This window comes from Corvus brachyrhynchos, unplaced genomic scaffold, assembly GCF_000691975.1.
Source record: "Corvus brachyrhynchos isolate BGI_N302 unplaced genomic scaffold, ASM69197v1 scaffold53, whole genome shotgun sequence".
Taxonomy (NCBI): domain Eukaryota; kingdom Metazoa; phylum Chordata; class Aves; order Passeriformes; family Corvidae; genus Corvus; species Corvus brachyrhynchos.
The window spans coordinates 7,872,637-7,883,449 of NW_008237681.1; positions in this window are offsets into that span (position 1 = coordinate 7,872,637).

Below are 10,813 nucleotides of genomic sequence, written 5' to 3' on the forward strand. Positions count from 1 at the left end.
CCACAAGAAATATCTCCGAAACAGATCTTCATGGGGTAAATGTCACAAAAGATATCAAGTGGATCTTCCTCAGATGTCTGACAGATAAAGGGAGGTCTGCATGCATCACAGTGAAAGCAATCTGAAACACAAGCCAGTTCCTAATTTCTGAGGTAGGAGCATATGCATGAGATAGGGATGCTCCAAATGGAAATGTGGTGTCTTCCAAGCCATGAAGGGAGATGAGAAGCACCAATGTTACAGGAATGTCAGATGCACTGTCCACAGGCTGTATTTTCCATGGCATCAAGCCTTCACACTAGTAAGAGATCGTTCCTAAAGCCCAGTAATGTCCTATCAATACTGCAGAACTGGAGTTTCCGATGTGAAAGTACCAGCCTTTAGATGCACTTTGGGTGGACTAATTAAAGGATTAAGCCTTCCTTCTCTCTCTGAATCCCATCTGGAAGTCTTTGCCCACCCTTAGTATAGTAGGAATTAATCAAAGCGATTCCCATGATTTGTACACCTCCCAGTCAACACGGCCTTATGTATTGGGCTAACCAACACCTTTCAGAGGGTTGGCATACATAATGACACCAGAGCACTGCCTGTCAGGTGTCTACCCATGACAAAACAGAGCTGACCTACGAACCAGGCAAGTTCACAGAGTAATTTGCATTTTGAAATATGTGGAACTTGGGTGACAGAGCTCAACATACAGACTGTTTTGGATGACTGGAGGGTAAAGACTTGTTCACACATGGGAATGCTTAAGAACGTCCACACAGGACTCGTTGTTTCACCTCAGTTCCACACCCCATCTCAGCCCAAGGTTAATTTCCTGATTAGACAAACCTGAGCTGCCAAAGGAAGAACACAGAAACTTGTTCAGAACAAGAATGTTCACATTTGGAGATACTCTGGGAGGGCCATTGCGTTTTAAACTCAGATCCTATCTTAATTTGCATGAGCTTTCAAGAGTAGATGTTCATTAGCACAGTGTGATCCTTTCAACAACTTCCTAGTTCAGTGTGAGTGTCTTCTGCTGGTTTGCACTGAGTTCATCTAATCTAAATCTAAATGTAATTAAATGAAACTAAGCTGAGCTAAAGGACTACCATAAGTCTACATGTAGATTCTCATCTCAAACCTCAACCCAGACCACTTCTGCACAGAGGCTGGATATAAAGAGTTGAAACTAATTTCTTTTGCAATCGAGGAGGTCTCACCTGAGCAGGAAAGAGCAGGTCACCCCCAGTGTTCCTGACAGGAAGTTTCAGCAGTGATAGTGTGATCAGCTGTAAGCTACCACCACTCATCTGTGACAGCACAACTGATGGACACAGCACCTCTTAGTCCATTGCAATGAAATGGAAAATAGGATTATAGAAACCGCTGTTAGAACACACTAATTAGTCTCTCTAATTCTCTGACAGCTTTGCTGACAAGGCAGAAGAGCTAGCTACCTTCAGCTGCTTCACTCACAGCTACTGTTATTAATTAACCTAACATGATTTCAGTTTAAATTAACACACCAGGCTGAGGAATGGGCATCCCCCTTTTTTACAGCTGGAATGAAAACAGTGGTAACCTACTACAACATGTACATCAACTAAATCCAAGACGAATTATCAACACATCTCTCAATGAAATGCTGCCTACTGTGCATGCTCCTGCTTATATACTCATGCCCACTTATGTATCTCATTTCTGTATAAACAGGGGTTTAATCACCTAGAGGATAATAAATATACTGGGTTTCTAACGGCCCAGGAATGGGCATGTCACACATTGAACGGTTTAGCCAACCATTACTTGTCACTTTGCCTATGAAGTTGGATGGGCAAAACCGTAGCTGAAGTGACGGGGGGTTTTGCTTCAGTCAAGGCAGGGATCCCTTGACCCAAAATCTGCTTCAATGTTGTGCATGCTCTGGCAGCCCTTGTTCTCCCACCATTTCTGACTTGCACAGTCTCACAGTGCATCTCTTCCACATAGCCCGTTCTGGTTAGTTCAGGGAGCAGAGGCTGTGGCTTCAGCCATTCACACATTGTATCCTGTAGTGCAGGGTGTTGCAAAGCTGTTCTAAAACATGCTAAATCACATTCCAGCAGTGCCCAATTCTGTGATGCGGATTTTGGGTGGAACTTCATGACATATTTTAACCATTTGAAAAATGGATTTTTTTTATCTCAGTGAAAAAAGCCCACTGTTGTAACATCATTGGAGTGTAGATGATAAATTTAGGAGGAGAGTGGGAGCCAGGAAATCTGGAGTTTTCTTCCTGCCTGGCTGCTAGCTCTGTGGCCTTGGGCAAGACCTAATCTTTCTGACTCCACTTCCTAGCCTATAAAATTGGGCTAATATTAGTTACTTCATGGTGATGACTGCAGTAGTGATCAGTTATCAGTTTTTTATGGCAAAAACACCAGCTTTGAATACTATTGCCTGTAGTATTTTAAAGAAGAACAATGTCTTTGTTATTCATATTGATATTTGAGTATTATAAGAACAACCCATTCCTTTATCCTGTCCATCAGGATTGCTTTACTTCTCCAAGAGTCTGGAAAAGGGACAAATCCAGTTTGTAATCCAATTCATCTGCTTAGGGACATCCCAAGAATTATACAGCTGCTGTACAACATCTGAAATGAAGACAACCCAGTTTCATTACAGCAGATTTTAACTGGAAGAACAAATAATTTTTTAATTGCAAGCTTCATGTTTTTCTCTTGCACTACTATTTTGTAACAATTTTTTTTTCTCCCCTGTTTTGATCTTGTTGAAACAACTTCTTTCTCCCTCTCAGGAAATCAAAATTAAAATCCCAAAACATTACAGCTTAAACATCTGTTTAAGACTTTCTCATGAAAAAGTCTTGCTGTCAGCTCTGTTCCAAGCCCTCAAGCAGACATTGTTCAGGTAAGATACCGTCTTGTGTTTCCAAGTCTTTCAGTGTTCACCTAGCTCTTCTTTTCCTGCTTGTAACTGGAAAACTCTCCCGGGCAGTGGACATCTTGGTGTTCTCTGCTTTATCCACACTCCACATAGTCCTGTTTATAGTGCTAAGGAGAAACAGTAAAGATGAAAAGGTATGATTAAGTGATCACTAGCCCTAATAATCCTCAACATCGAGGGAGTGACTGGAAACCGCCTACTAGCCCCCTGCACAAAGCCAGTCTGGATTTTCCTGATCCATATGGAGGATCAGGCCCATCTTGGAACATGGTCAGTGCAGGCATTCCTGGCCACCCTACTTCTGGTATTTTGTACAGTTGGGTGGGAATCTGAATCAAAGGGCTCAGCCATAGTTCTGATTCTTTAGAGGCAGCAAATACTTTCTGTCTGCGACACCACTGCTTGGCTCTGTAACACTAAGTAAATCTAAAATATAACCCAAACTCCCTATAAAAGTAATGTAAACCTCCAAGATCTCTAACCAATGCTTTGCACTCTCTAATGTTCTGTGGTAGATTTTATTGCAAGGCTTCACAGAAAGCCGTTTACCTACACCCACTTCCTGGGTAGGACAGTGTTGTCTGACAAGTGTCTGTCTGGAGGAAGCCACAGCAAAGCCATCGTAACCAACACTTTGTGGAAAACAGACTTTCTTATTAATTCTGTAGTCTCTGGTTACTCCCACTCCATTTTCCTGATTCCAGGCCTTCCCTGTCATTGCTGCCATGAGCCATGCTAGCCAAGAGGCTGTAACAGAGCTTGCACATCTCATGTAACAAGGAACTTCATGACAAGGAATGATACAGCCCAAGTCTTTGTCTAGCTTTCCCACAGAACTCCTGGCACTGGTTTCACAGTACCACATGCATGGAAGGTCTGACCCTGCAACACCCACCCAAAAAATATTCAATTTCACACAAATGCAAGCAGATCACTGCAGAGGGACTGTCTTGGAAGGCAACAAATAACTTGTTTGGAAAAAGCATTGCAGTGTTGGGAAGTGACCCACTGATAAGTCTCCATCAGCTGGGAAAAGGAACCCTTCCAGGGACATGAGGTGCATGCAGAAAGGTGTTCAAGACTTCAGCCGTGACCCGGCTGGTGTTACAGGCTGTGGGCAAACATGCAATTCATCCATCATCTCTATGGCTATAGCTGATCAGGGTTGCCAGGTTTGCATTTCTAACAAGGCACATGCATGAGCTGAATATAAAATTGAGACAGGAGAAGAGAGAAGCAGCTGCTGGAGCCGATGACCACTGATCCTTTCCATGTGAGGGGGTAACCTTTGGTAACCCTGGCCCCATGTCATGTGACAGGGCCAGGAAATAAACCCCGGGCTCTTACCAGCACTCCTGTGCATTACACCTTTATTGCAGTGATGACAGGTTGATGGCTACACTGAAAGGTTCTTTTCCTTTGGGGAGTCCTGTCCAATGTTCAGCTTTATCCATCCATAAATGCTAAGTAGTGTAGGGTCGCTGGGAAAGGTTCCTGTTCCCCCTTCAACCCCCGCATCTGAAGACTGTGACTGGGAAAGGGGCCCCTCACCTGCCTGTCAAAAGCCACTAATTCACTGTCATCATGGCTGGTTTTCTCCTGTCTGGAAGCAGAGAGAACTTACCTCTGTGGAAGTCTTTCAGAAGGATCTTCCTTCACTCTCTCCCTGTCATATCTCATCCAAATGCAGTGTAGTAAAATACCAGTCAATTTCTGTGGGATTTCCTTGGATGTCAGAATATGGCACAGATGCTCTCATTTTAGATAATTCCTCTGGCAGACTGGAGAATACTGTAAGAGCTCTTCTCCTTAACAGTTTTGACAATTACATTAATAAGGGCTCTTAATATGTTCCAGGGTTACTGTAAAGACAGAGCTGATGCCAAGGTATTGGAAAAAGAGGAAATCAGGAGATAACTAAAGAAAGAAATAAACTAGGAAGAATGCTAACTGCAGCTTGTGAGCTCACAATTTTGTGAATGCTATTATTCTTTCTTTTACTCCACGCCTCACAGCCCCTCACTCTCTTTTAATTACTACTCGTGGGAAAGGTAAGCTGACCAGTTTGATAATTCTCAGCACCACAACAAGTGGTACAAACGAGTTTAAACTGGAGATCCTAAAAGCTTTCTCTTTGCATAAGATGAATTTATAGCTTGGAAACTAAATATTTGTTCAAAGAACTGTTGAAGGTGTTTGAGCACACAGGAGAGATGAAATGGCAGATTGAATATTTCATTTACATGTGATACGCATAGCATTAAGTCCTATCTTAATTCTTCACCTGTTTTCTGAAATCCTTTGACAAACACAAGATATTTCACCTCGCTCTTGTTATTTTGAGTGGCTTTCAGGATCATTTAACTATTTTGTGTTGTTGTGTGGAAGTATCCTAGGAAGAGTGCAGACTCCAGTCCCTAACAGGAGGGCCACACGCTGCAGGAGGGTTGATTCCTTCTTTAGCAGACATTTCCAACAAGCTGCTACTGAATAAGGATGCAACTTCACTCAGGAAACCAGATCTGACTCCAGTGGGCATGCAGATGCTCTGTGGATAAGCTCCATAGGAATGTTTATAAATAGAACAAACAAGCAAACAAACTAGCCAATGGCCCTCCCTACCATAGAAATTCAACTAAATTTCTTTGGTGAGAACAGGGTTTGGCAATTTTGGGGCTTCAGTGCAGTGTTTACTTTTGCACGGCAAGCCATATGACACAGGCTTTATCAGAGTCACTTCCACCTCTGGGGTTTTTTGGCTTTGGGGGTTTTTTTGGCAGTTTGCTGAGCTACCATGAAACTGTGATTTACGGCTCACTCAACCAAAGCTGCACAACAGGGTGGCAGAGATCCCTCCTTTACACACACTTGTGTACACACGCACGCACGCACACCACTTGCCTTTTCTGCTTCCTAGCAGTACTGTAGAAGAGGAGAGAGCACTTCTGTGGGGATGGTGGTCTGAAAATCTCCCACAGTCTGCGTTCAGGAGAAATACATATATTTATCCTTAGGTTCAGTGGATGATTTCAGCATACAAACTACATGTAAATATGCAAATTTATACTTCATCCACAGTTTATTAGAAAAAAATAAATTCCTTACTTGTACTTCTAATAGAAAAGATTAAAACTGTACCAAATGTGAGCATTAGTGACTTTCAGAAGGGGTTTTTATTCTTTATGCCCTAAATGCCTAAACTTAACATTTTGACGTAGCACACAAGCTGTGATCATAAAACAAGTTTTACTGGGAAGCCATGTTTTCTTCTTGTGTATCAGACTTACTTTAATTCATTCTGGGCATGTTCCAAGCACTGTGTTAGAGATTAAAGGCAACTGCACACCCCAATTAGCAGCCAGCCCTTTCTAAGTAAAAATATTTCTGAGGGGAGAGATGAAAGTGGAATAATTTCTGTTCATTAGCAGTAGAGAGCTGAGGAGGGTTATTTTTCACTGAACGGTTATACCCTGATTTTGAGCACCTCAAGATTTAAAATGAGTGACCACGTAAAAATGAAACCCAGTGCAAAAATACCCCTCCAGGAATCGCTATCGGTAGAGCAGTCGAGCTCTGCAGTAAAAAGCATACTGACTAGTAAAACGTCGCGACTGTTCACAACTCCAAGCTCTCCGGCAGAAAATCTAGCTCTGGGGCACTAATCTCTCCGTCTTTCATGAAAAACTTTTCAGCTGCAGCCGCGGTGCAGGCCGTAAAAACTATTGCTTCCCTTGAACCAAGGCAGCAGAAAATTCATGCTGTTCTAGGGGGACAGTCAGCCGCGAGGCTGAAAAAAGTCGCATTCAGAAGGACTTTACAACTTCTTTCAGAGTATGATTCCTCCAAGCGAGTGCAAATCCTGCCTTGTGCACTCAGTAAGCGAGAGGAGGTTTTCCCTTTGGAGTAATATGGAGTTTATCAACTAAAAACTGAGCAAATAAATCTCGAAACTGTATTTCAGGAGTGCATTTTACACCTGAAAGACTAGTTTTAATTTTCACATTTTCACATTTTCACAGAGGCCTATAAATCTTATTTTTCACCCTCTTAACTTTCTGGGGAAGAAAATAAAAAAAAAGAAAACGAAAAGAAAGAGAAAGAGAAAGAGAAAAAGAAAAAGAAAAAGAAAAAGAAAAAGAAAAAGAAAAAGAAAAAGAAAAAGAAAAAGAAAAAGAAAAAGAAAAAGAAAAAGAAAAAGAGAAAAAAGCAGCGTCGGCCACAGTAAAACAGCCGGATGAACACAGCCCGCCCAGCCCGCACAGCCCTGACGCGGCTGCGATGGGCCGGGAGAGCCCCGCGATGCTGCCCGTGCTCCGAGCTGGCGGGCGCGGCGTGGACGCGGCCTGGCGCGGTGCCCACGGGCGCTCCGGCCACCCGTAGCCTCGCTTGCCACACGGCTCTGCTAAAAGCAGAGCTCTCCCTGGTGCCTCGGCCTTGGCCATCCTATTCCCCCTCCGCCACCCCGGCATAAATCGCCGGCGCCTCCTATCAACTTTCTAAGGAGCAGGATGGGGGAAGGAGAGTCACCTACCCGGCTTAAACCACCCCAGGATCCCGACAGGGACCCCGATCACTGATTTATTCACTGCCATTGTTTTACTGGACAACATTCGCTTCCCGAGAAACCGGGCGTCTCGGCTGCATATTGCTTGGAAATATCTTTGAAATTACCCCATCTGCCCCTCGTTTCGCCAATCGTAACACCTCTTTGATTTGAAGGAGAGAAAGCTTAGATCCTGCGTTTTATTGAAACCAGCGGAGGACCTTGGGAGGAGGGGGCGGGAGGGAGGAGAAAATGGGAGGGGGAGCAGGGCTGGGGGCAGCCGTCGGTCGGCATTAATCACACATCCACTTGGTCAGGAGGAGACAGTGCCGATGCGTGCGGCGCACATGTTTCGGCGGCCGCGGTCCCCGCATCACCTGCGGCCGGGCCCTGCGCGGGGAGCGGCGGAGCTGCCGGCACCTGAGCGGCTCCGCGTCCCTCCCGTCGCCGGAGTCGAGTAACACGCGGGATTACAGTCCAGGATGAGCCTATAGATGCAGGTTTACCCCCGGCTCGCCGGGGCGGTTCCTTGCTCGGGCAGCCAAGGGAAAGTAAGGGATGCAGACTGGTTTCTGGGCGGAAAGGCTCGCTTGTAGAGTTGAAACTTCAACATTTTCCTGAGGACACTTCTTCATAAGACATCTTTTCAAAGACACACAGAGCCCCTGTCATCTACAAACACATCTGTGGGTGTATAAGCGTGTTGGCTTGTACACGTAAGCTCCATAATATGCACATCTCTTCCTCATGTAAGTGAACTTCTGCTACCAGAGATTTCCCTTCTTCAGTTTGCCCTTCTCTTTGATATGACAGGCTCTGCCTTTAAGTATCAGCCGCGACACAATTTTTTGGGGCGAACTCTGCGTGAGATGAATTTATGCGTCTGAAGCAGTCCCTGCCCTCTGCACTGAAAATAACGCAACGTAATAATTGCAGGACTGTGGCTTCAGCACAAATCCGAGCTCAGAGCGCAGCCCACATCCTGGTCCGTATTCCAGTGCCCCGTGAATCGGGCGTTTGTGTTGGCCTATGTGAGTGCTGGTTATTCCGGGCTGGACAAAAGTCTCCATCAGCTCCTGAAGGTGGGACACTGGTGGGAGCAATGAAAACGCTTCCTTGTGGGCTCCCTCGTTACTAGCATGAAGGGTAAATTGTCTAACGTAGCAAGTCGCCTTCGCCGGGAAAGGGACAGAGAGACGGGAAGGATGGGCAGGAGACACGGGAGCAAGGATCGCGCGTGGAACCCCGCGCAGCAGATATCTCGCTGGTCATTGCGGGTGCACACACGCACACACACAGAGACATACACACAGACGCAGACACAGACACACACACACACGCAGACGGTCCTGCAGTGCCTGCTCCCAAGACCTACGCGAGGGATACCCTCGGGGTCGGCCGGCGGAGTTGCCCACCGCCACCCCAGGCCAGTGTTCAGTGGGATCAGCGCATCTCGCTGCCAACCAGGCTTGGCTCTGCCCCGCTTCCCCACCTCAAGGGTGCAGCTAAAGTGGGAGAGGAGAAGCAGGAGGTCCCACCACCCGATCCAGTTAGCATAGAAACTAGCTGGTACATATATATGTAATTCTTCCAGAGGTGTTGGGATGAGGCAGAAATGTTTGGCTATTACGTTTTCCGAGCTTTCTCTTTTTTCAATACTCTGTCCGTGACAGTGTGATCCGTCTTACCCTGCTATAGAGAAAATAATACTAAATTGCTTCTCTTTTCATAGCTTTTTGAACATCTCTCCTTCTTGCAGATTAAACGAGTGGCTGCTGGGGAAAAAAAATCACAACACTGTGAAAGGAATAAAACTCTTAAGTCCATAAAGATGAAATGTAACAAGTATGTTGAATACATAACGCTGCTATATAACAGTTTCAATTAGTTGAGTAAGTCCTCTGTAACGTCTTGTAAAGGTGTAAGGACACGTTTACAGTAAAAGCAACATAATGTTCTCAACTGTACGAGTTAATTATTTCCAGATATTTTTTTTTTCAGAAGTGAGTTTCACAAGTAAAGGCTCTGTCCGGGTATAAAACAACTGATGTATTTCTCCAGCATTAAACATCTTGAGCTCATAACGAGAAGCAGAGGAGAGAACGGACAGTTAAATAATTAGACTCGGGAATCTCGGAGACTTAAAAAAAAAAAAGTGAATGAAACAAAAGAACAGTCTTTTGTCTTTCGGGGAGCTGCGATTATGGCGACCGTGTCTCCTTCCCTCCTATTTATCTCTACTCAACAGCAACAGTACATAAGGCAATAACACCGCCTGGCACAGCCCACTCATGGAAGACAGTTGTGTGTAACCAGCGGCCGGGAGGGAGCAGGGAGCAGAGGCTTCCTCTCCTAAAATTCACGAAATCCCGAAAAATTTTGCGGAAATGCTGCTTTCGCTCTCAGACTTCTGGAATAGTCAGAATAAAGTCTCAGGAGTGTCACAAGGTCCGTGCATGACCCCAGATCTCTGTGCCAGCAGCCTTGCCCCTCTCCACCCCTCGGCGCCCTCCGCTCTGCCGTTCCTCCCGCGGGGAGTCGTGGGGAGGGTGGCAACCTCCACCGTCAAAGGGCTGGGGCAGACCCCAGGAGGAAAGCATCGATACTCTTTTCGGTTCCCTCCTGCCGTCCCTCCTGTCCGTTCACCCTCATGTTTTTTTGTGCTATAAAGGTCGCGAAAACTTCGTTGGCGAGGAATTGAACTTGCCCCGGCTCCCGAGTGGAGCCGAAATCTCACCTCTTCCCCCATGATACTGTGCTACCTAGCTGGACTCGTGTGTTTCAAAACACCCCCCTCAAAACGAACTGCATGAACCCACCTCCCTCCTGCTAGTTTTCCCTTAAAATTTATCTCGTATTTAACCATATTTTAATTTTCTTAGGAGTGGGTGTAAAGTCTCAGCGGGTCAAAGCGGAGATGAAAGGGAATAGCAAAGGCGGATGGGATTTCCCGTGCTTAGGCCTTTCCTATGACTGAGTACAGGACCTAAAACTCCATGCGAAAGGCTTGGCTTTAGGTCCCTGTGCTCCACAGCTTCCAAGACAAGCATAAGATGAGGCTGACCAGGGATCCCTTGGTAAAAATCAAGGCAAAATTCAGTTGTCACTAATTTTTATTGACAATTAAAAGGCCCACAAATTCCTCTCTTTCGTACGTGTTCACCCAGATTTATCTGATTTAAAACCAGGTGCTAGCAGCGAACAAAATTAGCTTTCTGGATTTCTCTTGAAGGTATTTGCATTATTTGTTAGAATATTTTGTTCATGATGAACCAAACTTATTTTGGGTTTTCACACCACACCGAGACCAAAGAGAAAATCTGCAGATTA